The following is a 25,054-nucleotide window of genomic DNA, read 5'->3' as shown; positions in this document are numbered from 1 at the left end:
TCAAATAGTACTTGTGACTCAGGCAGACCATCAAGCAAAACACCTGTCCCCACCCTCTCTCTTGATGCCCTCAATCAGCAGAGGCTAAGTACAGTTCTACTGCCCTTTACTCATACAATAACAACATCATTTCATTACCCCTCCGCATTCAAGTGATTTGTAACCCAACCCCAGCCAAAATCTATCCCTTGGGCAACACAGCTCTGTTTGCTGGATACCTAGGTATATTAGGTGTGAATGTAAATACAATCTGGTCCTGAAGCCTTTTCCCCCCAGCCCATCACTAGCTGTCAGGGAGAGCTCATTTAGAGTTTGCTTACAAATCATCATTTGAAATTATTAGGTTGGCCAACATCACGGAAATGAATGCATGGACATTGTCATAAAAAACAACAGCTGTATAAGGAAGCTAGTGTCGGTTCATACTTTTCAAATCTATTATACTTTTTTTTATCATACACTTTATATGCTTTTAAAGTGTGTATTAATGTTTCAGTTTCAGTTCAGATTTCCAAAGAATCACTAAATTGGCAACACTGCATGTAACTAGTTCACAAAACTGGGGAGGGTGCTGGGGAAATTCAGGGGGGGTGTAGGAAAATCCCTGGCCACAGGGGAGGGAATTTGAGAGAATTTGTGTGTGTGAGACACATGTAGGAGGGTAGGTGTCCTACTTGCATTGTGCAGTGGTGCACAGTGAACCATCGGGGACCTCATGCAGTAGAGATGCTTCTATATATCCCTTTCAGATGATGGTCATTGTCATGGATTTGCTTTGAGGGCCACTGATGATGATGATGATGCCCAGACATACACATCAGGCTGGAAAGCTACTGGAAAGCCCACACATTGCCTTGCATTAAAAACCAACAGCAAAACAAACCGTACAGTAACATATGTTACTTTTTGTCCTCTCTTTGGGTCTCTAACACACTCCTTTGATTTTTTTTTTTTTTCTCTGCAAAGTCATCTCATCGGAACCTTCATCTATCTCATTGGAATGTTCAGCCTCTGCCAGCCCTCAGTGCCAGCAAGATGGGTGTTTTCTAATTAAAAATAGATTACGGACAATGCCACTTCCTAAACTCTGTGATTTATCACTTAATAACAAGTGGTTACTCACTTCCTTTTGCAAATGCTTTGGAAATGTTATTCTGTTTTCTCCCCATGCTTCCTTTATTTTATTTTAAGTTCCTTCACATTCCTATAGTCGTGGTTTTTTTATTATTATTATTTGTGACTCCTTAAAAGTACAACAGTCTCATCAAATGGCAATCATGTTTTGGTTTTAGGGTTTAAAAACTTCGTTAAAATGTTGTTAAGTCTTTGGGATGTGGATTGTCTATATAAATTAATGTAGAGTGCAGCACTAAGGCCCCGGCAAAGCAAAATATCAGAGGAATCTGTGCATTAGCTTAAGAGTTTTGCTGCATTGGAGGTTAGTTGTAGACTCTGACTGGCAAGAATATGGGGAAGGATGTAAAAGTTGAGAAAGACGATGGCCATGACCCTTACAATGGGTTTGATTTCTACATGCTGTGTACGTGGCTTTGTAAAATACTGAGGCTTAAGAACACTCTTAGCTGCAAAATGTGTTTGCTCACAAATGTATCTTGTGTGGAGCGCAAAGTAGATGAGAGGTTTCAGAGTGCTGTAGCTCACAAAATTTGAGCTTATGCTCAAATAAATTTGTTAGTCTCTACAAGTACTCCTAAACTAGATGAGGAGTTTTCCAGCTCCATCACATCCTGTGATGTACCAATCAATTTTTTTCAGGCCAAGGGGGGTCCTTTTCAAACCAAGCAGCAAAGAGTTGTAGGGGTTTTTTTGGGTGTCCTATCATCTCTTACAGCTGACCCAGCATGCAGCCTAGATCAGAATTAATGGTCCGATTGTTTTCAGAGGTGCTCAGTACCTCCAACTTCCGTTTTGCTGGGATTTCTGGGTATTCAGAACTAATGAAAATTGGTCCCTTTAGCAGCAAACTAGTTGTTGCAAAAAGATCCATGGAGATTTGCTAGGTTCCTCTGCTTTACTGGGTTTCTTCCATCCAAATGTGCTAACTTTTCTCAGATAAGCATTAGCTGGCATTCTTTCTTCTTACAAGTTCCTAAGAATTGCATCTCTGGATCTCTCATCTTAGGGCTGGTCTACACTGGCAACTTTAATCAGCATAGCTGTGTCTCTCAGGGGTATGATAAATCCAGAGCCCTGAGAGACACAGCTGTTCCAACCTCACCCTGGGGTAGACAGCGGTAGGTCGATGGAATTCTTCTATCGAACTAGCTACCACCTTTTATGGAGGTGGATTAATTACAGCAATAGGAGAACTTCTGCTGTCTCTGTAGTGAGTGTTGCTTCAGTGGTGCCACTGTAGCGTTTTCAGTGTAGACATCCCTTAGTCAATATGTATTCTGATGTTTCCTTCTAAAGAAGTAGGTTTTTGCTCCTTGGGCCACGTAGGGAAAAATGCCAGGAGATTTCTGTAAAGGGGAGCAGATCTTTTTCTCTTACAACTTTGTTTTTCACATCCAGTTCAAAAGAAGTAAAATAGCATATATGCATGTGTGTTCTCTTGCTTGCTTGCTTGCTTGCTAGGTGACTGGATGCCAAATCAGTTTTTCATTCATTCACCTATTAATTTTCCTACCTTGACTTTAAGGTGGTAGGTTGCTGGCCCTCCAGACTGAACTCCTCTCTTTGCAACTCACAAGTGCGAACTTTCTTTCATCATCTCTCTCCTTTGTCTTCATCCTGGCTACTTCTAGCAGGGGAGGTCAGGTCTGTTTCCATGGCCCATTCAATCATTGGCCTGTTTTGTGAAGATTGCCAACAAGTTAGGTGATGCTGCCAGTCCTCAGGTGGTTACTTTGTAGAGATGCGAACTCTTGTCCACTGGGAACTAGATGGAAATCACCAACTCATTTCTCTCGTGGCACTAATAACCTTCAAATCCTGCGAACTTTTCATTACTACCAACCTGGGCTAGATTTGAAATGGTAATTTAGAAGTCGACCTGTCTAATGAGAGGGCATTATTGTGCAGGTTCTCCCTTCTGTCTTTCTTTCTGGTTTGGATCTTCTCAGAAGCATCATTTGCCTTCTGGAAAGGGACATAAGCCATGGAATATTCCCTGTGAGCTATTTCCTTAGAGAGGTGCTGTAATGTACATATAAAACTAGGTACATGTAAGGCTTATATGGCAATGGAAAGGTGTGGGGAGATTGTCCAGGTAGTATGTGGGCTGTTGGGGCTTGTTGTCTGTATTGAGAGGCTGGAGTGAGGGTTGGTTTCTGTTATGTATTAGGAGGGTTGTTGGGCTTTGGATAAAGTTAGGATTCTAACTTAACTGAGAATTTAATGGTTTCACATTTTAACTATGGTGCCTTCAGGCTGCAGTGTGTTCTACAAAGGGCTACCCTGGAGATCTACTTGGGAAATTTCAGCTAGTGCAGAATGTTTATTTAGTGGCGTTACCCAAAAACGCTGACAGCCCTTGAGTATCCTGATTCCGATATACCTCTGGCTGCTGCCCTGATTCGTCAGACTGAAGCTGAATTTCCAAACCCCCTGGGTCCAATCTAGTCACTCAGAGTGTCTAGATTTCCAACATACCAAATTGTACGGAATGTGCTGGAATTTGGGAGTAGCTCAACTGACCGCAGATTGGGTATGTCTTGCTGTGATACAGGCAGACCATTTCCTCATCTCTCTCTGAACATTTAACTGTTTGCTCCACGAGCTGCTTTCCAGCAGAGGTAGAACTGCTGGGTGGGGCTAAGTCTTTGTGGTTGGTGGGAGTCTCCACTAGCTGTGAAAGCCTTGATGATTCAAGCTAATACTTAGCATTTAATCAAAAGCATAAGGTGCCTAGTTGGTTCTGCCTTTTGGCTGCTAGTAGCTGGATCCCTGAGGGGGAGGGGAAAGCAAAGCTTTAGCATAAGGAGAAAGGATCAAAGTTATGACGGTATATTCTGTTTTTTAAAATCATAGGAGGTAAAAAGTACCCTGATGAGGAAGATTATAGTAGAAAGACCTACTGGGTTCGCTTGATCATTCTTTTCCAATACAAAATTTCCCCTACAGTATATCAGGATTTTATTGTTTAATACTATAGGTGTGCATGGTTCTTTACAGAGTGAATGCAGATGTATTCTCTGCCCGGAGGACCTTGCAAACTGGGGGTTCACTTGATCTTAAAATCCCTTTATTTTAAAGAGGATTATTGACATGTGACGGAAGAGCATTGAATCGAACTTGTGCCGATCTAGGTTGGATTTAAAGAATGAAGGCAGAAGTGGCATTGCTTGTTTGTTTTAAGCAAATGAGAACAAATTGCCATTCATTTCCTCTTGAAACCCTGCCCCTCAAGCTCAAAATGGAATGAAGTAAAATACAGCCACAAACCCATGCTGCAGAGCGCCGAACAAGCTGGCCAGGGAATTGGACTGACTGCAAGGAATTCTTGCTCTGTGTGTACACAAATGTCTGAGAGGTCCGAGCGCAGTACGGGGAGTGCGCAGAGCTTGTAGCAGAGACTATCCTGGAGCCAGGAGGCAGGCAGCATTGTGGCATATATGAGCTCCAGGCTGGGGAAACTTGATAAACAAGGGAGGAAATTTTTGTCTAGCAGAAAAAAACAGTAGGAGCACTCAAAGCTTACCAGGTTTTTCCGGGAAATATACCAAGCAATTCCCAGATTGCTCATTGTGCATTTTGGCTGAAAAGGCCGTAAGCGAGCCAGTTGCCAGCTGCTTGTGGATGTACTGGAGTGGCATGAGGTCTTGGAATTTGAGTTCTAGAGTACCTAGGGTGTATCACTGGATGTGATCAACAGAGCAGCTGTGTGAGGAGTAAGAGGAGGTGGAATCATGGGGGTTTCCTTTGGGCAGAGTGGAGACCCAGTGTTTGCAAAGGTGAGAGGGTAAATTGAGCGATTCCAGAGGCCATCCCACAAACACTCTTCTTCCTTAAGTGTGCGGCGGGGGCATGGAGACCCACAACTTACACCTTATGGGATGGGATTTTTCTGAATTTTAATGGGTCTTGTGCTTCAAAAGCTCCCTTAGGTGCTTTTGAAATTCCCACTCTCGGTTGACAAAAGGAATCGTAATGTCTTCCTCTTCTTTCGAAGAACCCTGCAGTCTCCCTAGTGCTAGCTAGTTTGTAAATAGGCAAGTAAAATATAATATTTGTTAAGTTCTGGCTATCATTAGTGTTCCAGCAGTGTGAAAACATGAAATTGGCTACTTACCCTGGTGTCCGATTTCTATGAAAACGCATAATTCTTGATAACTTAACTGTTGACTTCAGTAGAAGCTGTGTGCATCAATGCAAGGGCAGAGAGTACCTCTCTTTGCATGTCCTGGGTAATGTCTCCTCTAGAGTTTTGCTTTTAAAAGTGTAGAATAAGTCAGTAGGATTCACTTTGCCACGTCGTAAGATCAGATATATTTTGTTTCTCTTTAGTCCATTTATTTTCCCAAACATCCAGTCAGCTTTGATTTATGATTGGCTCCTGCTACTCTTACATGCTTTACCTTCCACAGCATGCCACTCACACGCAAAATAAATTACAGCTGTGAAAATTAGCTCGGCTATTAAAACAGACATTTAAAAAGAAATGATTCTCTCAGCACAGATAATATCCTAGGCTAACTAATTGAAAAGCTCCGTGTGTGTGTGTGTAATGAATGGGGAAGACAGTGGCTTGCCACCTACTTGGAGGAGATTGTATAGTCTCGAAACATGGTTTATTTACAACTTGTGCTGTTATCGTCGGTAGTCTTTATCCCTCACTCAGAGGCGTGGCATTTGTTGTTGTCATCCATATCCTGCTTTCTCAAGGTGTTTCTTTGCACAGTAGTGTGCGCATCACATAGAACTGATCGGACTCATCACGGTCAAGTTTAAATAAGACTGCATCATTGCGCAGGCTGACGCTCAGACCAGCATGGAAAGAGAAAACTCAAGAGACTCAGGCAAATGTAGAGTTCTGCCACTAATAGCACCTGCTTCTTTCAGCCCCACTAGGAGACTGCAGCAAATCCTAAAGGGACACGGATGCTACATTTCCAGAAGCCTTCTGCATAGAATTTCATGGTAAGGCCATGAGAGCTTGAAAGTTCTGTGGGAGGTTGGAGCTAAACTTTAAGGAATTCTAGGAATCCCTTTGGGTAGGAAGGTTTCCGCCTTCTTGGCAAACTTGTGTGCTGCATCAGTTATTGTAGAAAAAACGAGGAGTCCGGTGGCACCTTAAAGACTAACAAATTTATTTGGGCATAAGCTTTCGTGGATAAAAAACTCACTTCTTCAGATGCATGGAGTGAAAATTACAGATGCAGGCATTATTATACTGACACATGAAGAGACGGGAGTTACCTTACAAGTGGAGAACCGGTATTGACAGGGCCAATTCAGTCAGGTTGGATGTACACTCCCAATAATTGATGAGTAGGTGTCTTGGTATTGACACCTCATCAATTATTGGGAGTGGACCACATCCAACCTGATTGAATTGGCCCTGTCAATACCCGTTCTCAACTAGTAAGGTAACTCCCGTCTCTTCATGTGTCAATATAATAATGCCTGCATCTGTAATTTTCACTCCATGCATCTGAAAAAGTGAGTTTTTTACCCACGAAAGCTTATGCCCATATAAATTTGTTAGTCTTTAAGGTGCCACCGGACTCCTCGTTGTTTTTGTGGATACAGCCTATCATGGCTACCCCTCTGATACTTAGTTATTGTAGGTCATCCAAATGGCCGTAGCCACCACATGGCTTTTCCCACATTCTGTACTTTCTTTTAGCTCTCACAGTTGTCTCGTTCATTGGTGGCCCTCATCAAAGGAGGTTTTATCTTTTATGTGGTAGTGTCTCTGTTTGGGTTGTATTCTTTTGTGTCTTCTCATCCCCTAAATCATTTTTTAAAAATTCGCTCTACCCCCAGACTTGTGTAGTCTTCCATTGTCTCCGCTTCTCTCTCTCGTTTTAATCCAAAGTCCATGGAACGACTCTTATGAGCGGCTCGATTTCGGTTTGGATCAGGTCCTTTGTGTTTAACTGAGTTTTTCCTCACCCTTACTGGATGCCCACCATTCTTGCCAGGATAACCTCATGAAAGCCTGTGTGGACTTGTGTAGTGAACCAGAGGTCTTCATGCTGAAGGAAGACAACCTGTGATTTAGGACAGGGCTACACTGGAAACTTCAAAGCGCTGTTGTGGGAGTGCTGGGCAAAAGCTCTCCCAGTGCTCCTGGTAATCCACCTCCACGAGGGGATTAGCTCCGAGCACTGGGAGCCGCGCTCGGAGCCTGTTTACACTAGCGATTTAAAGCGCTCTGACTTGCTGCGCTCGGGGGGGGGAGAGGTGATTTTTCACACCCCTGAGCCAGCAAGTTAGAGCGCTATAAAATGTAAGTGTAGCCAAGCCCTTAGTTTAGTTTTGTGCTGGGTTGCACTGAGAGAGGTATGTGGAGGGCTAGCCTCATTGCATGGGTTTTCTCCCCCTTCTCTTCCCCCCCCCCACCCCCCTGTTTATGTTATTGAGGGGAAGATCCTTTAACGCTCTGCTACCAGCTGTCTCTGCAGATGAACAGCAAGTTTGGTAATCCTGAACATCGGTGCTGGGTAATAACTTCTGTGACCAAATTGGTACCTGGGTTAAGTGCAACAGGTACCCACGGCCTTGAGCTTGCAGTTCTTTTGCAGCAATGGAGACTTCTGTTGTAGACTTGGCTCAGACTTCTTTTCTGAGGCCCAAATCCAGAGACAATGGAGAAACTCCTGTTGACTTCAGGGGAGTGGGGATCAGGCCCTTCTTAAGCAACTAGTAAGAAGTGTCTCTTTATATGCATGAAAAAATATTTCTCATCAGAACCAGTCTGTTTTGTACTGTGGCTTATATACTGCCACAGTTATGAACCAGCTAGTGGAAAATGTTGCTAGTATAAGAAGGGATTTGTATTTAATGTTGGGGGAAGAGGGAATATTGTGGTAACAGATTAGAGCACCTTGCTAATGTGCGAGAATCAGAAAGTGAAGCTGACCAGTCGCTCACTGTCCAAGCTGAGAAAAGTTCACCATGTGAACAAACAATATAAACCGATGCCTGGCAGATCAAAACATTACTGTTCTTAGTTTTAGCAATCTGCAACATGATTGGTGGTAAGTATCCTTTGGTAGTAAATCAGGTGAGGATTTAAAACAATTTTTTTTTTTTTAACTTTACTGTCCCTTTATAATTGAATTTCACAAAACCTGCAAATTGAACTATTTGATTCTGGTTAGTACAAAAGTCTGCACCACAGCACCTGGGAGCTTGCACAATGGATACCTTCCCAAGAGAAGAAGGGGTCGTAACAGTAGAATATTTGTAAGATATGTCTGATGCAAACTGATAGTTTGGGGGTAGAACATGATTAATATCTCCGTTAACATCACAGAGAGAAGAGCTCATATCTCATAGCGCACAGGTGCAACTTTTTGCTTTAGTTCCCACATCTTAAACCCCCAGCACCGCTGAAAGATAGTGATGAGCTGGAAGAGCAGGGTGGGCATTGATATGCTCTCTGAGCATTCCACTTAGTTTTGCAGTTGCCACAGCATGTGTATCATTTTAAGCTGTTGCAGAGTTTACCTAGGGCAAGTATCTTGCAAATGGCAACTTGTCTAAAGTCGCTTTTAAAATCCCGCATTTCTGTAACTCACTTTCACTGGTGCAGACTCTGGTGCATTCATCCTCTGCTTACCATTGAAAATGTGAATGCCAACCACATGGATGTTTTCAACTTAGGTTTGGATCCCTTCCTGTTTGCTTCCCGCTACGGAGGTGGCTTCTGGCAATATCTGCTCGTCAGCTTCCTGTCAATCAGAAATTTTAAGCGTGGGGGGGAAGAGGGTAGAGAATGGGATGTATGCAGCAGGATCATTGTTTTCTTTGGGTGAATGGTCACCCCATCTCACCTCCAGGAAGGGAGTTTTTCCAGGAGTTATTGGACAAAGGGCTGGCCCAGTGTTCAAGATACAGTCCCCCATAAAAGGCACTATAGTTTCTTTCTTAGCACAGTGGACTGGGAGCTATTCAGGGTTCTTGGCTTTTAATCATGGTGCTTTACTGACTCACCGTGTGACTCTTACCCTCTTTTTGTAGTTCAGTTTACACATCTGAAAAATGCAGTGTATACTTACCACACACACTGTAAGTGCAGTGAAATAGGAATAGTTAGGGAACAATTTTTCTAAATGGTACCTTTGCCTAATCAGACACCCCTTTTTCCTGCATTTAGTCCAGTTGTCCTATGTGAGTTTCTTCATTCCTGGGTTTTGGGCTGTTGCTGTACAGAACCTCACAGTTATCTCCCTCAGAGGCATCGCTCTTGTACAAAAGGATTTTGTGTTTGCGTATGTTCTGTTTTTCCCCGGAGCTGTTTATTTCTGTTCTGTGACCTGGTTGCAGAAATGCATGCAGTGTTTTACTGAGATTATTGAGGGAGTATAATCTGCAAACAAGGAAAGTAGCTGGGATACAGTCAAATTAGCTTTCTCATATGAAATGATTTGCCTGGGAAAAGAGAGGCAAACTCTGGAATTGGTGGAAAATTTGCCAAGTGATGTGATCTCACCTGCCTCTCTGATTTCAGGGAGAAGGAACGCCCCCAACAGGATGTGTCACTGTAACCAAGCTACAGAAAACAATCCAGCAGAGGTAGGGGTGGGTGGGTATGTTGATTTACCGGCATTGCTGCCTAACATCAATTTGGAAGGTTCACAAGAACATCGGAGGCAAATACGGATGAGTCATAGGACGTCACCCAGAATCGGACAGATGGTGATTGTGGTGACAGAGCTTATACATTTACAGCTATCGCCACTTCGTGTTTTCCACCTGCTTATTTGTTTTCTGAGAGAAATGGTGCACTGCCGATGCTCACTGAGGAGAGCAGGGTAACGACACAGAGAGGAGCAAAGAGTCTTTGCCATAAATGTCTAAGAAGCCTACGACAGTGCTTGTAGTCTGCCGTGATTTCTAAATAACCATCAAAACCGCCTAGCTATCCCTATATTAGAGAGCCCCTCTGTTCAATATCTTCCACTTGACTCCCATCAGCTGCGCCCGTTGGAGCTGCAGATTAGCCTTTATTTTTGGCTGTCGAGACTGCATGTGATCCCTTCATTGTGAATTGTTGCCCGCTCGCCTCTTTCCCCATCCCCAAGTTGCTTAATTGACTTTGGCTGGCATCCCAGAACAGCCTCTGAACACACACAAACCTGGAAGGCTAAAATAACACTTTTAAATTGTTAAATAAATAGTGATCAGTCTCTTCAATGGGAAACACAAGTGAATTCATTATAATTTTTTTTTCCCTTGGGTGCACGGTTCTGATTTTTCTTTTTTTCCTGTGTGTGTGTCTGTGTGTGTAATTTCTGTGTCATGGCCCCAAGTGGAATCAGGAGGGCTGTGCAAATTCTAGAGTTACTAAACACTTACAGTAAAAATGCTGTCATCCTGAATCTATTCCAGAGATTTTAGCCCTTTTTCCCGCCAGGATGCTGCTGCTGCGTCACTCACATTCTTCTCCCTCACCACATTGTTGAAGAAGTAGTCACTGCATGAATCCAGTAACTCTTTCAGTGCTAATCGTAATACTCCACACTTATGCAGCCCTCCTCCTCTATATCGAAGAGCTTTGCAAAGGAGGGTAAACGCCTTTATAGCTCAGCAGGTTAGTGTCGGAGCTGGGAATACAACCCAGCCCCCCCCAGCTGCCAGTCCAGGGCTTTATGCAGTGTTGGAGCCATGGGACTGACAATACGGGTGAAGTAATATTTTATTGGACCAACTTTGGTTGGTGAGAGAGGTCTGAGGAAGAGGTCTGTAGCTCAGAAGCTTGTCTCTCCCTCCAACAACCTTTGGTCCAATAAAGTATTACTTCACCTGTCTTCAGAGTAACAGCCGTGTTAGTCTGTATTTGCAAAAAGAAAAGGAGTACTTGTGGCACCTTAGAGACTAACCAATTTATTTGAGCATAAGCTTTCGTGAGCTACAGCTCACTTCATCGGATGCATACTGTGGAAAGTGTAGAAGATCTTTTTATATCTATCTTGTCAGTCCCATGCTTTATCTACTGAACCACATTGCCTCCTTAGATCATTTACTGGCCGTCTTCATTGCTGGGCACTGGTTGTCTTGCAAGCTAGTGACTTCTGTGCTGCAGGTGGACCAGTACCATTGTCATTGCTGGGGTTGGGTCATATTTGGGGGTCAGAGGGGCTTGCAGTGCTGTCGCTGCTGGGAGGGCGGGGGGTGCTTCTTGGGTTTCTGCTGTTTCTTTAGCATTGTTAAACGGGAGGACGTGCCTGTTTTTACAGCACCCCTTGCCACTGTATTGCAGGCAGCCATCCAGAAAGGATGCGTTCCTCCCTGGCATATTTTTGGACTGCAGGCAAAAATAGAATATCAATTCTTGTACTGCAAGAGAACAGGGATCCCAGTGGTGAGCTTTTAATGGGCATTTGGAAATTGTTCTGGAAAACTGCTGCCTGCAAACCCGTGATTGACTAGAAGTGGTGACTGATTTGAGATGCTGGCCGGCCGGGGAGCGGGGGAGCTTTAGTGCAAGACAGTTATTGTTACGTTTGAAACCTGAGCAAAACATGCCGGTAGTCGCCTCTGTATCTCAGCCTCTCGTAAGGAACGGAAGGCATTTCCTTAGGGTGTTTTGATGCTTCCCTGCGTAAGAAGGTACTGAAGCACTGAGCATGGTCTTTCAACCAGGTGTGCACGCACCTTATAGTAATTTCACCTAAACCAGCGGTTCTCAACCTTTTTTTTTTTTTTTTGAGCCCCCTCCCCCCGCCCCCCCCAGCGCTATTAAAAACTCCAGGGCCCGGTGGGAGGGGCACTCAGGGTTTGGGCTCCGGCTGCTGGACGGAGGGGCAGGGAGGGTGTTGGGCGTACGTGTAGTTTGAATTCTGAATACGAGTCGTCAGTGTGATGCAGCTGCAAAAAAGGGAAGGATAATGTGATTCTGGGGTGTATTAACCGGAGTGTTGTGTGTAAGACGCAGGAGGCAGTTGTCCCGCTCTGCTCGGCATTGGTGAGGTCCCTGCTGGTATACGGTGTCCACCTCTGGGCACCAAAATTTGGAAAGAATCTAGAGGAGAGCAATGAAGATGATAAAAGGTTTAGAAAACCTGATCTGTGAGGGAAAGGTTGAAAAAACTGAGCATGTTTAGTCTTGAGAAAAGAAGACTGAGGAGTGACCCGATAACAAACTTCCAAAATATTAAGGGCTGGTATAAAGAGGACCGTGATCAACTGGTCTTCATGTCTGCTGAAAGTAGGACAAGAAATATTGGGCTTAATCTGCAGCTAGGGAGATTTAGGTTAGATATTAGGAAAAACTTTCGAACTATAAGGGTAGTAAAGCTCTGGAATAGGCTTCCAAAGGAGGTCGTGGAGTCCCCATCATTGGAAGCTTTTAAAAACCAGTTGGACTTGTCAGGGATGGTCTGGATTTACTTGGTTCTGCCACAGCAATGAGGGTTGGACTTCTTGTTGGCTTCTCAAGGTCCCTTCCAGCCCTACATTTCATGGTGGTTTTAACAGAATTTGCTGTTTCAGCACAATTGAAATGTTTCATAAGAACATAAGAATGGCCCTACTAGGTCAGACCAAAGGTTCATCTAGCCCAGTATCCTGTCTTCCGACAGTGGCCAGTGCCAGATGCCCGAGAGGGAATGAACAGAACAGATAATCATCACGTGATCCATCCCCTGTCCCTCATTTCCAGCTTCTGGCAAACAGAGGCTAGGGACACCATTCCTGCCCATCCTAGCTAATAGCCATTGATGGACCTATCCTCCATGAACTTATCTAGTTCTTTTTTAACCCTGTTATGGTCTTGGCCTTCACAACATTCTCTGGCAAGAAGTTCCACAGGTTGACTGTGCGTTGTATGAAGAAATACTTCCTTTTATTTGTTTTAAACCTGCTGCCCATTAATTTCATTTGGTGGCCCCTAGTTCTTGTGTTAAGAGAAGTAGTAAACAACACTTCCTTATCTACTTTCTCTACACTAGTCATGATTTTATAGACCTCAATCATATCTCCCCTTAGCCGTTTCTTTTCCAAGCTGAAAAGTCCCAGTCTTATTAATCTCTCCTCATACGGAAGCTGTTCCATACCCCTAATAATTTTTGTTGCCCTTTTCTGAACTTTTTCCAATTCCAGTATATCTTTTTTGAGATGGGGCAACCACATCTGCACACAGTATTCAAGATGTGGGCATACCATTGATTTATATAGAGGTAACATGATATTTTCTATCCTATTATCTGTCTCTTCCTTAATTATTCCCAGCATTCTGTTTGCTTTTTTTGACTGCCGCTGCACATTGAGTGGATGTTTTCAGAAAACTATCCACAATGACTCCAAGATCTTTCTTGAGCTGTAACAGCTAATTTAGATCCCATCATTTTATATGTATAGTTGGGATTATGCTTTCCAATGCTCATTACTTTGCATTTATCAACATTCAATTTCATCTGCCATTTTGTTGCTCAGTGACCCAGTTTTGTGAGATCTTTTTGTAGCTCTTTGCAGTCTGCCTGGGTCTTAACTATCTTTAGTAATTCTGTATCGTCTGCAAATTTTGCCACCTCACTGTTTACCCCTTTTTCCAGATCATTTATGAATATGTTGACTAGGACTGGTCTCACTACAGACCCGTGGGGGACACCACTGTTTACCTCTCTCCATTTTGAAAACTGACCATTTATACCTCTCCTTTGTTTCCTATCTTTTAACCAGTTACCACTCCGTTTCCTGGAGACTGTTCAGTTTTGCCAGAGTTCTTACAGAACTGTGACAGATTTGTTTTGGAAACCTGCGTACTTTCCTGCCTGCCCACTCACCCAGATGCTCAGCAGCCGTCCTGGGGAGCTTGGGCTTCTAGAGTCCATAGCTGTGGGGTCATTCTGCCAGTTCGACTGCCCTGGCACTATGGCTCCGTGGTGGTGAATTTCTAAAGGTTTGGGCTTTGATCCAAACTGGAACTAAATCGCATCTTGAAATATCAAAATCCTCTGCAAAAATGCATTACCTTCCCCCTCCTAGCTCTACTTTCAACCCCAAAAGAAATGGAGGTATGGAATCATCATAACACAGGTAGGGAGTTGTGCAGTGAGGTAGGGTTCTGTTGCTGGCCATGCTATTGACATCATTGTCGTTGCAAGTCAGAAGCGAGTCACAATGTCTGACTTGCATATTATCCATAAACTATACTGTATATATGAACTATAGCTGGTAAAATAGTTCCCCCTTGATTTGCTACTGGGGCTGTTTCAGTTGTCTGTGGCGTGAAGAGCTACTGGAGGAAACCTGGTGCTAATAGATGGAAACCTTGTTACCTTACTGTGAGAGTTCCAGATGTCAAATTTAGATTCCGTTAGCCAGCTGAGGAAGGGAAGAGAGGCAGTGAACTGGGGGTGGGTGGGTGGTGGTGGTGGTGGTGGGGGGGGGGGGGGGGGGGGGGCGGAGTGGATTGCACACAGGTGGTAGGGAAAATCTTGGGAAGTTATCTAGTCCAGCTCCCTGTGCTGAGGCAGGACAAAGTATATGTAGACCATCTCTGACAGATGTTCGTCTGAGCTGTTCTTAAAACTCCTCTAATGCCATTAGCGGGTAACATGAGTCCCATTGACTTCAGCAGGACCCTATATAAGCTGAGAGTTACACTTGCTGAAGTGATCTGCTGTATCGTGCCCTGAGTACATGTACATAACCTGTTCTGATACTAAGGCAGGGGGCACATACTAAAACCTAGATACCTCAGAAAGGCACACATTGACCAGAACTGAAGTCCTCTCCTTAGGACAGGTGCAACATGGACAGTGAAGGTTCAGACCCTCCTAAAGGCATGCTTCAGATTTAACCCTAGCAGGACCAGCTGCTCAGATGGGAATTCAGTCTTTGAGACCATTTAATCCTTGGCTTCTTTTATGAAGAGGGACTGTCAGTTGTGGTGATGAAAACAGTGGGAACTGCACCAAAGCTACTAACCTACACCAGGCTAATCAGTACCCACTGGATAATTTCCTGTGACGATTGATGTCTTTTGGACATGAACCGACGATGTGGAAGTAGAAGGCTTTACTCTCCCTTTGCCAGTCTCCTGTGCCATCTAATCTGCAGGGTTTACAGAGAGTGCACAATCCTATGAACTAACTGCACCATAGGAACCCCTCACTGTTTAACAGACTGAACAGTAAATTCCACTTTCTCCATAATTAAGAAGGGAAATAAATGTTTCAATCACTTGAATACTCACAAGACCATTTAATGGCAGGTCTGGTGAGTCTGGGGTAGATTCTGAAAGGCACTCAAGGGTGGTTAGGTGCCCAACTCAAGAATCCAAACTCCTTATGGGTTTGTGTAAAGTCTTCCCCTCTGGGACAATTGACATCAGCTGTCTCATGGTTTACCAGGCAGAAAGTTTATTTTATTTAAACTTTTATCAATAAAAGGACTCTGGTCTGGCGCCCAGGTTGTCTGTTGTTGATATAATAGTAAATATGAGATAGAAGCTGGTCTTAATAGTTTTGTGGATTTACCTTTTACTTACAAGCAACATATTCAAAGATATCAAGTTCACATCCAAAACCGTGAAGAATTCACCATTGCACGTACCTTAGTGAAATGACATGGCTGCTCAAATTCCATTCTTAGAAAGTACCCAGTTTTCCACAGGAATATACTAGCTGGGCTATCAAGTGGTAGTGGACAATATCATTGGAACCATCCAGTTATTGTGGTTGTCTTGATTTAATTTCAGACACATGATACATCACTGACATAAGATTACTCTTATATTCAGTAAATAATGCCCAACTGCCATAACTTCATTGTTCTCCTTAAAAAGTGCTTCCCTGTTCATTCTGTAAGGAGATGCTCAAGAGAAGTCTGCAAGGCCTGTTACAGGATATTTTAGGATGCAGACGTGTTGCATGTATAGGTGTGCAAAATCCACTAATTTTAGTTTGTGATGAGTTTTGGGCTTTTTGGCAAACCTAAACCATTGGGTTTAGTTATTTCATTAAGCTTGCTTAGAGGTTTTGGTTTACCCCTAACCTTGCAGAGCTTGCCTAATTCATTGCAAAACCTTCAAGTTTCATGCACTACTTCCCCCCCAACAGGCTCCGTCATCTTTTCTCAGCAGATCCAGATATTTATTTTCCAAGATGGAGGTTTGGTGAACTTACTTACCTCCCTCTATGCCATTGGGTCAGATTGTTGCTGGCATAACTCCATTGCCTTTAGTTAAGGCCTGGTCTACACTGTGGGGCATCGATTTAAGTTACGCAACTTCAGCTACGTGAATAATGTAGCTGAAGTCTACGTACTTAGATCCACTTACTGTAGTGTCTTCACTGTGGTAAGTCGACAGCTGACGCTCCCCTGTTGACTCCGCCTGCGCCTCTCGCTCCGGTGAAGTACCAGAGTCGATGGGAGAGCGTTCGACAAGACGCGATAAATCGACCCCCGCTGGATCGATCGCTGCCCGTCGATCCAGTGGGTAATGTAGACAAGCCCTAAGTTACAGCAACAGAGACTGGTCCCACTGTCTGAGGAGCAGTTGGTGCTCACCTTCGTGGCTGTCAGGTTCTGACTGGCTGCTTTTCTCAGGGCCCAGCTGCTTCTTGCAGAGCAGATCCCATTAAGAGAACTGGGATGGCCTGTTTATCCCTTGCTCAATAGCCGCTATGCCAGGTCTTGCTGCTGCTTCTGCAGTAGCTGTTTAGTGTTGGTGCTAAATGGTGTCCAGAGTCTATGCTGGTACTGGGGAAGCCATTAGACCACTCAGAGAAACTCCACAGACCCACTTGTTTCAGTTGATGCTGGGATGGCCTGGTTGCCATCTTCTCTTGCTTAGCAAAGGCATACTGGATGAGGTGTTCTGAAGGAGAATGGGGATGAAGGCAGGGGAAACCGATGAATGCCAGTGACTGCTAGAGCCTGACTGACCATTGGGTTCAGCAGTGGCTTGGTTATTCCAGGGAATGGTGAAAACTGTCTCCCTAAAATTGAGGGTTGGTTTCTGTTGCACACGGGGGGGAAAAAAAAACTATCATTACTTGAAGCAAGTATAAGCAAATGCTTTAAACAGTTGTCATCAGCTTGCATGAGTCTCTCACCTGTTTGCCTGTTGTATCATAGAACCATATTAGCTAGAGATGGAATAGTCCAGTCCATATTCCCTTCCGGGCAACGTGGGATTATCCCAGAGAGTACATGTCCTAGCAGCTAGTTTTGAATGACTCAAAATATAAAATAAAATGAAGAGGCTTGCACCATTTCTCTTGGGAGATATTAGTAGAGCTCATTCTCAGCAATGTTGCTGTTTGTTAATTCAGGGCTGTGCCCTTCATTCAGATGCCTACAAGTCTCCCCTTGTCATTGCTTAGCCAAGTTATACAACTGTAATTCGTCTAAACGTTCCTTATATGTCAGCGCCTTCAGTACTTTAATCAGAGGCTTTGATACCCACTTGGCTGAAAATAAGCTGGCATGGGTGAGGAGTGAGTTGAATTGAGTTGTCTGGTGGGAAATGCTCCTGAGAGCAATACCAGTTCATCTGCTAGTGCACTGCAGTTGGCTATATGGCCTCACTCCATGTTTCCTCAGAAACTCTTTTGAACACGTTGGTGTGTACGCCATTGAGGATTTCTGGCTCGCGTTCATGTTATCAGACTTGGCATCATTTGTATTTAATACATTATTTGTGGTGCCTGGGCAGCACCATAACACATTACATGGCCATAGGGGCAGGTGTTTGAAAATCAGGTCCAGAAAGGGTGCACTAAACCTTCCGTTCCTCTCTGCTCATCTTCAGCATTGACTGCAACATAACAGCTTCATTTTAATCCTTTGATTTTAAGAGAGGAAGATTGGTCGTCTGTCTGCTTTTTTAATGACTGTCACAATGCAGGGCAACATACCAAGTGTTAGGTGTTGCTACCAGTCCATTCAAACCATGCCAGATGTTAGGGATTCCCTTTTTTGACTAGCCCATTTGGGCCTGCACTATGAAATTGTCATTGACAATTTCTCAAATTGTTCTGAGTGAGATGAATGAGCTAAGCAGCATGTAATACTTAAGGACAAAATTTTCAAACTTAGGTTCCTAAAGTTAAGCACTTGATTCCATATTGAGGCACAAATGTCCTGATTTTTCCAAATCCCCATTGATTGCAGTGGGAGCTGCAGGTACGTAGGATTTCTGAAACCCAGGGCAAGCACCTGGATAGCAGTAGTAACAATAATCACAAACACCTGTGTAACCCCCAAGGAGCTTCCCTTGGTCCCTGGGGCCCTTTGTGTGGGTAGCTAAGGTTGAGACACACTGTCCCTGCGCAAACTCAGAGTCTGCTGGGCAACCCGGAGGGAGAGAAGGGACACTATGTAGAATGCCAGGAGCCCTGTTGGCATGGGCGGGGGGGGATTGCAGGTGCGCCTGCTCATTGGAGGGGGTGGAGTCACATGATTGACATGAAGAAGAGCTAGCTTGACCAATAGGGAGTGAGATGCCCTCCCCTAGGAGCCCAGGAGAGGGGAGAAGCCATATTTTGGAGCAGCCTGGAGCCAGCCAAGGAAAGGGCAGGACGAGCTGGGGTGGGGGTGGGGGAATGCTATTGAGTCCCAGGCCTGCATGCAGGGTCCCCCAGAGAACTGGCCTCTGCGGACCAGAAAACATGATCCCTCTGCGTGGCCCTTTCCTTCTCCAAGGTGACTCCCAGTTTTGTAGAGCTTAGTTTGGAAAATCCCTCCCTACCCCAGCCAGGTGGAGTTAGCCCTCCAGCTCCCTAGGTGAAGTCAGTCACACACCGCAAGCTCTGCTCTGACTGCTAGTCCAGGGCTGCCGCCTGCTGGGAGTGCCTCTCAGCGCTGGGGTGCGAGACTAAACTTAGGAGTTTAGTATATTTTTGTAACCTGCACCTTGAGTCCTGCACACCTTTGTGGTGAGGGGAAATCCTGGGACTAGAAGCAGCCGGTGATAGGGTTGTACCAGGCCAAGATGCCCCCTGCCAGAGGCTTTAGGGTCCTACCACACCCTGTCCCAGAAAGGAACAACAGAGAAGTCCTCCAAATGGCCTAGAGAGGCTGCACGGGAAGTAGCCAGTCAGGGCCCAGTAGGTCATATAAAAGGAGCTGCAGGATGACAGAGCAGGAGTCAGTTGCTGCATAGAGCTGGAGGAGCAATGATGGTGTTCCTGGCTCGCTGAAACAACTGCAGAACCATTGACAAAGCAGTTGCTGATAGGCACTGGGGGAGCAAGAAGGAGCTCCTGGCTGGCTGCTGGGACTCAATAGAAGGGTGGAGGCTGGTGAAGAGGATGAAATGGAAGCCAGAGACCCTGAGCAACCAGGAGAGCTTGAGGTGATAACAGTCATTGCACTGGATTGGTAGCTAAATGTTTCTACTCCAGCTGAGCAGGGACTCTTACGGCTGATCCATGTTCCATCTGCACTTTTTTAAACACAAAATTGGGGTTCAGACTAGATGAAACTTCCTCTGTAAAGTGTTGGTTTTTCGTAGAAGAGTCTGACTTCATCAAACAGAAAACTTTGATTTTTGGGTTTTTGACTAAAATGTTGACTTTTAAGTTTCCCAAGGGGTAGGGGAGGAGAGGAGATGGAGGAAGGGAGAAATCCTGTTTTCCAGCTGGCTCTACTCAGTGTATTAGCTTCTTTCTAGACTTTGCTGCTCTGCAAAATAAGCAGCATGATGAACTGTCATTAAGCATTTTAATCTCAAACAAACCTGAAGAAATGAGTATCAATACGGGTATTTCTGCACTACAGACACTAGACTGGCATAGCTATGCAGGCATAGCTCTGTGGTGTACTGTGGCAGTGGGTTTCTCTGTCGGTGTATGAGAACACCACAAACCTGGAATGATGTTAGTTATGTCGACATAGTGACCGATGGTATAGTGACGGACACAAAGAATAGCCATCTCAAGAACAGCTGAGTGTACTCGCTCACTTCTAGATACAGGTACATTTATATATGAATTAAAGGAGTCCTTCACGCTTTTGGCAAGTTGGCTTCCTTGTCAAGTGTCACAAAGTTTACGCATGAGTCATCCTCCAAAAATCACGAGACTGACTAAAAAATTGCGAGATTAAAAAATAATAAATATGGGAACTTTTTGGTGTGAAAGACTCAAGGGTTCATGTCTACGAGCTTTTCTCCACAATCAAGAGGGACAGAAACTTAATAAATGACTCTCAGTGAGATTCCTGCATAATCACTTGCTTCCAGGAGTTGGGGCTTTAAAAAAATAATCACCAAGTATCCTGATAAACACATGAGTTGGCAACCCTGCACAGAGGTGTCATGTTTTCCTTGACAGCGGAATAGAAGTTGTGGCTTGAGTTCTCCACCAGGAAATGCCACTGTCCTCGCTGTGCTTTTACTGGGAAACTGGGTCAGTTTCTTCAGACTCGACAAGTTGCACCAGGCCATTCTGAGAGGCAGCTGTGCTGCAGATGCTGGTTTGCACTCTCAGTATTGCAGCCGTCCTGTACCACAGACTTTACCTACCCAGATGCTATTTCCTGGTTTAAAAAAAAGTGGATCTTTGATCTTCATTAACTGTCTCTGTTTTTACAGGGCTTTATAGAGGGGGGCCAGTCCTGCTTTGTATATGCCTGTGCAACTCTGTTGACTTCAATGGGGCTAGCACAGGTGTAGCGGAAGGCAGAACTGGGTCTCATTATTTTAGCATGCTGCATGCAGTCCTTGCATTTGTCATGCATAATTGCTTGTTACGCATGCTCTGCTTATAAAGGCCTGTTCAGCTACAGGAATGTTTGATGGGTTCCTGTGCAGCAAACTGTAAACATCTCAGGGGTATCTCGTCAGCTGTGTGATTCATTTTGCTCCCCTGTTGTTGGATTATTAAGTGCTTTTGTCACTGGGAGGTCATAGCAATGAGAAGGACTCAGGGAGACAGTGAACTGTCTTAGTCTGTGAACAGATGGCTCCGTTTTCTAGAATCTAGCAGGGGTGTTTCCTCCCTCTGTGGCGCCCCCCCCTTCCCCCATGACGGATAATGCCATCTGTGCAATTAAATTAATTTAGCTGGGGGATTTCCACTGACTGCCTCTTTGCTCTGAGCTGGCTAACTGGGATTGGAATGGCACCGCCTGGGGCCTGGAGAAATCACTTTCTATAATTACTTTACATGGCAGTGCTATTCTGAAGAGTCATGGAAATAAGTATGTGGGTTTTTTTTTTATGTTGCAGGTTTGATTTATCAACAGCTCCGTTTAAACCCTACTGGAACAATATGGGGTTTCCCTGTTAATTGTGAAATGTGGGAAGGAAGGAAACTCAAACCCGACATGGGTTATGCTGGCAAATGGGACGCATGATGAGCTTCCACACTGCTAGCTCAGAGGTATAAATCCACTGTGCATGCATGCCTGTGCTGATTTGGATGGATCCTTTTTACTTGATAAGTCATTGTTTGAACACAGATGGCCAGTGTTTACCCTTTTAACCATATGCATTTCACGCGTCCTGGAGCCGTCTGAATGATGGGGGGCATCCCTGCTATGGAAACTGCAGCTGGGAGGCGTGGTTTAATGCTCTGCAGATCACGGAGTCCCTGGGTGATGCTCTGGAACTGCTCCCCATGAAGCCAGTCAGGACTCTGGGGAAGTCTCCTTCCGTGAGCAGCCTGTCTTCAGGACACAAAGCTCACACAGCTTCCACCTTCCTGGGTCTGACCTCGGAGCATTTAGCATCCTCTGCCCCTCCGTGCGCTTCCCCCAGCGAGTCCGCCCATGCAGGCTCCTGGGGAAGCCAGAGGGTCCTGCACCCCAACTCCGCAGTCAGATGTGACTCTCAGCCAGCCAGTGAAACAGAGGTTTATTAGACGACAGGAACATAGTCTAAAACAGAGCTTGCAGGTGCAGAGAACAGGACCCCTCAGCTGGGTCCATTTTGGGGGCAGTGAGCCAGACAACCACGCCTGCACTTCACTCCATGTCCCAGCCAGCCCCAAAACCAGTGGGAGAACACTTCAGTCTCTCTGGTCACTCGATTTCTGACCTAAAAGTGGCTATTCTTCAACAAAAAAACTTCAAAAACAGACTCCAACGAGAGACTGCTGAATTGGAATTAATTTGCAGATTGGATACAATTAACTTAGGCTTGAATAGAGACTGGGAGTGGTTGAGTCATTACACAAAGTAAAACTATTTCCCCTTGTTTATTCCCCCCTTCCCCCCCCCCCCCCCCCACGTTCTTGTCAACTGCTGGAAATGGCCCACCTTGATTATCACTACAAAGGGTTTTCTCCCTCCCTCCCCTCCCCCCCCCCCCCCTCCTGCTGGTAATAGCTCATCTTAAGTGATCACTCTCCTTACAGTGTGCATGATAACTACCCATTTTTTCATGATCTGTGTGTATATAAATCTCCTCACTGTATTTTCCACTGAATGCATCCGATGAAGTGAGCTGTAGCTCACAAAAGCTTATGCTCACATAAATTGGTTAGTCTCTAAGGTGCCACAAGTACTCCTTTTCTTTTTGCGAATACAGACTAACATGGCTGCTACTCGGAAAGCTTCCTTTTGTGAATCTCCTACAGTCCTGCATCTCAGTGCCCTGGATTGGCTTCACCCACCAGGGTCTCTGTGCCTTCCTAGATGCCATGCCTGGGCAGGGAGTTCCCCCCAGTTTGTGGTCCATCAAACCACTTCACTTTCTCATTCAGATCCCTTCGCACTTGTCCCACAGGGGAATTGATAATATGCCTTACTAGTATTATAAGCTCTCTTTGGGGCAGGGACCATCTTAGTGTGTGTACAGTGCCTGGCCCAGGAAGGTCCTAATTCATGTTTGGGATCTCTAGACCCTAACTGCAGAGCAAATTAATAACAGAAAAATCACAGCAATCCAAATAAAAAGTCCCAGTCCCTCCCTTTGCTGATTTAAAGTGAGAAGTCCAGTACCTGGGCTAGAAAGGCAAGTGTACTAAACCTATAGTCTTGCCCTTGCCCTATAGGAATGTGAGATGGAGAGAGAGTGTGCCTCCTGAATACAGCAATGAATAAAAATTAGTAATATTTTCATAGCAATTTAAATGTTATCCCGGAAACGTTTTAGATTTCACTTTGGTTTTACAAAAAGCTGAATATTTGGATCTTAAAGTTGTGACGTTAAGGTCCGTGTTGAGTTTCTAGGAGAAAAGGCCTGACTCCATCCTCCAAGTCTTTTTTGCTGCAGTGTCTGTACTAGAGTAGTGGCAGGTGAGAACTAGGTCTCTGAAGAGCTAGTGCAAAGCTCCCGAAAGGGGATTTTTTTTTGTTGTAAAATTTGAGAATTACGGAACCAAAAGTCTGTGCACCTGCTGCTGTCTAATAGCAAAATAGCAGGGGCACACGATAGAAACTCACTCAGAATATTTCAGTTTCTGGCACTGGCTTGGGAGCCATTGGGGATGTGACCCTTAGTTCTTTGTGGGTCAAGGGTTTGATGATGATGGATCCGCCTTTGTGGTTGTCACTTGGTTTTGTGAATGTGCCCGTTGGCATGTGTGATCGTCGACAAATGTTGCCACTTGCTTGTCACCCTTGTTTAGTTTCAGGGGGGCAGAGGAGAGGGATGAATGTGTTTTCTCCCCCCCCCCCCCCCCAAAAAAAAAAAAGAAAAAAGATATGCTATTTGTTGGCTTTTCTTTGGATTGGGCATTGCAGTGTCCTCACCACAGCCTGGGGAGTAAGAGAATAATTATCCTTCTTTTGCAGATAGGAATACTGAAGTACAGAAAGGTTATGTGACTTGCTGGCTGAGCTGTGATTAAACCCACCTGGGAGGCAGTGTCACTTAGTGGATAGTACACTGCAGTGGGAATCATGAGATCTGGGTCTGTTCTCATCTCTGGCACTGGCCTACTGGGTGACCTTCAAGTCACGTTCCCTCTCTGCCTCAGTTTTCCCATCTATAAAATGGAGATAATGGTACAGACCTCCCTTGTAAAGTGCTTTTTGCTCTACTGATGAAATGCATTTTATGAGAGCTATATAATGAAAACGATATCCCCCAGGTTCTATCCAGTCAGTGCCTTAAGCATCAGATCATCCTTCCTCTTAAGTCAGTGGTACTCAATGAGGAGACATATTTGAGGTCTGCCGGTGAAAAGAAACCGATAAGAGCCAGGTATTATTATCTGGCCACGATCAACCCGGCTTGTTCTTTGAGATGGTGCTTGTCCATAACTGCAGCTGGGTTTCCTCTCCATGCTTTTTTCTTCCTACCTCCTCCTTTAGGTTCTGAGGCATGTACATGTGGGGATGCATAATAGAGTGGGGACTGGGGACTGGAACCAGGGATTAGGAGATGGGATTCCCACCTTCTATTTTCATTTCTCCAACTAGATCTCTCTGACTTCAGGCCAAGTCCGTTATCCCCTCTATGCTTTTATTTTTCTGGTGTGCAAGAAGAGTGTGTTACACATCCAACATATAGTCAGTTGCTCACAAACATGTTGCAAGGGCTGATTAATGTTCATAAGGCACTCTGAGATTCTGAAATGAAAATTTGTATTTAATATTTCCAGCTCTATTTTGACATTATTTCGATCAGGAGAATCAAGTATCCTGCTTTTGTCTCCAGACCCTCTCTCTGCAATATTTTTACCTCTGTGCTGCAGTCTATCACTGGTTTTGTAACAGATTTGCATAATCACCAAAGCAATTTACTAGCCCAGGTACAAGATCTACTTATCTATGTTAAGTATAATTATGATTATATAAATGAATTGCTTTCGTCAAGTGAATGGCTGAGTAGAAATTCGGAAGGCTGGATTGTTTAAAAATTGGAAGTGGCATGTGGGTTGTGATGGGTGGGACAGGAGGTTTTTCATTTGTTTCCAACAGCTGAGCAGTTGCCCTTTCAAATGGGAGTCACCCTGAAGGCAGAGAATAAGTATGTAATCTACCTATGAGGCATAAAACAAGCTGTCTGAATGCTCTT

The 25,054-nt window shown here is 44.6% G+C and overlaps 1 long non-coding RNA gene across 2 annotated transcripts in view; it reads left to right on the top strand.

Annotated features, from left to right (window-relative positions):
• Positions 1–25,054, top strand: part of LOC114018506 — a 241,240-nt gene that overhangs the window by 97,983 nt on the left and 118,203 nt on the right. Inside the window, exon 4 of one of the 2 annotated variants that reach the window (XR_006288351.1) lies at positions 6,025–6,102. The exons of the other annotated variant lie outside the window; for it this stretch is intronic. This is a non-coding gene — a long non-coding RNA (uncharacterized LOC114018506). The remainder of the gene's footprint in view (positions 1–6,024; positions 6,103–25,054) is intronic. 2 annotated transcript variants of the gene reach the window in all.

The sequence above is a fragment of the Chelonia mydas genome, chromosome 2 (genome assembly GCF_015237465.2).
Source record: "Chelonia mydas isolate rCheMyd1 chromosome 2, rCheMyd1.pri.v2, whole genome shotgun sequence".
Classification (NCBI taxonomy): domain Eukaryota; kingdom Metazoa; phylum Chordata; order Testudines; family Cheloniidae; genus Chelonia; species Chelonia mydas.
Note: the sequence above shows the minus strand (reverse complement) of the source record. Positions and strands in the feature narration are given on the sequence as shown.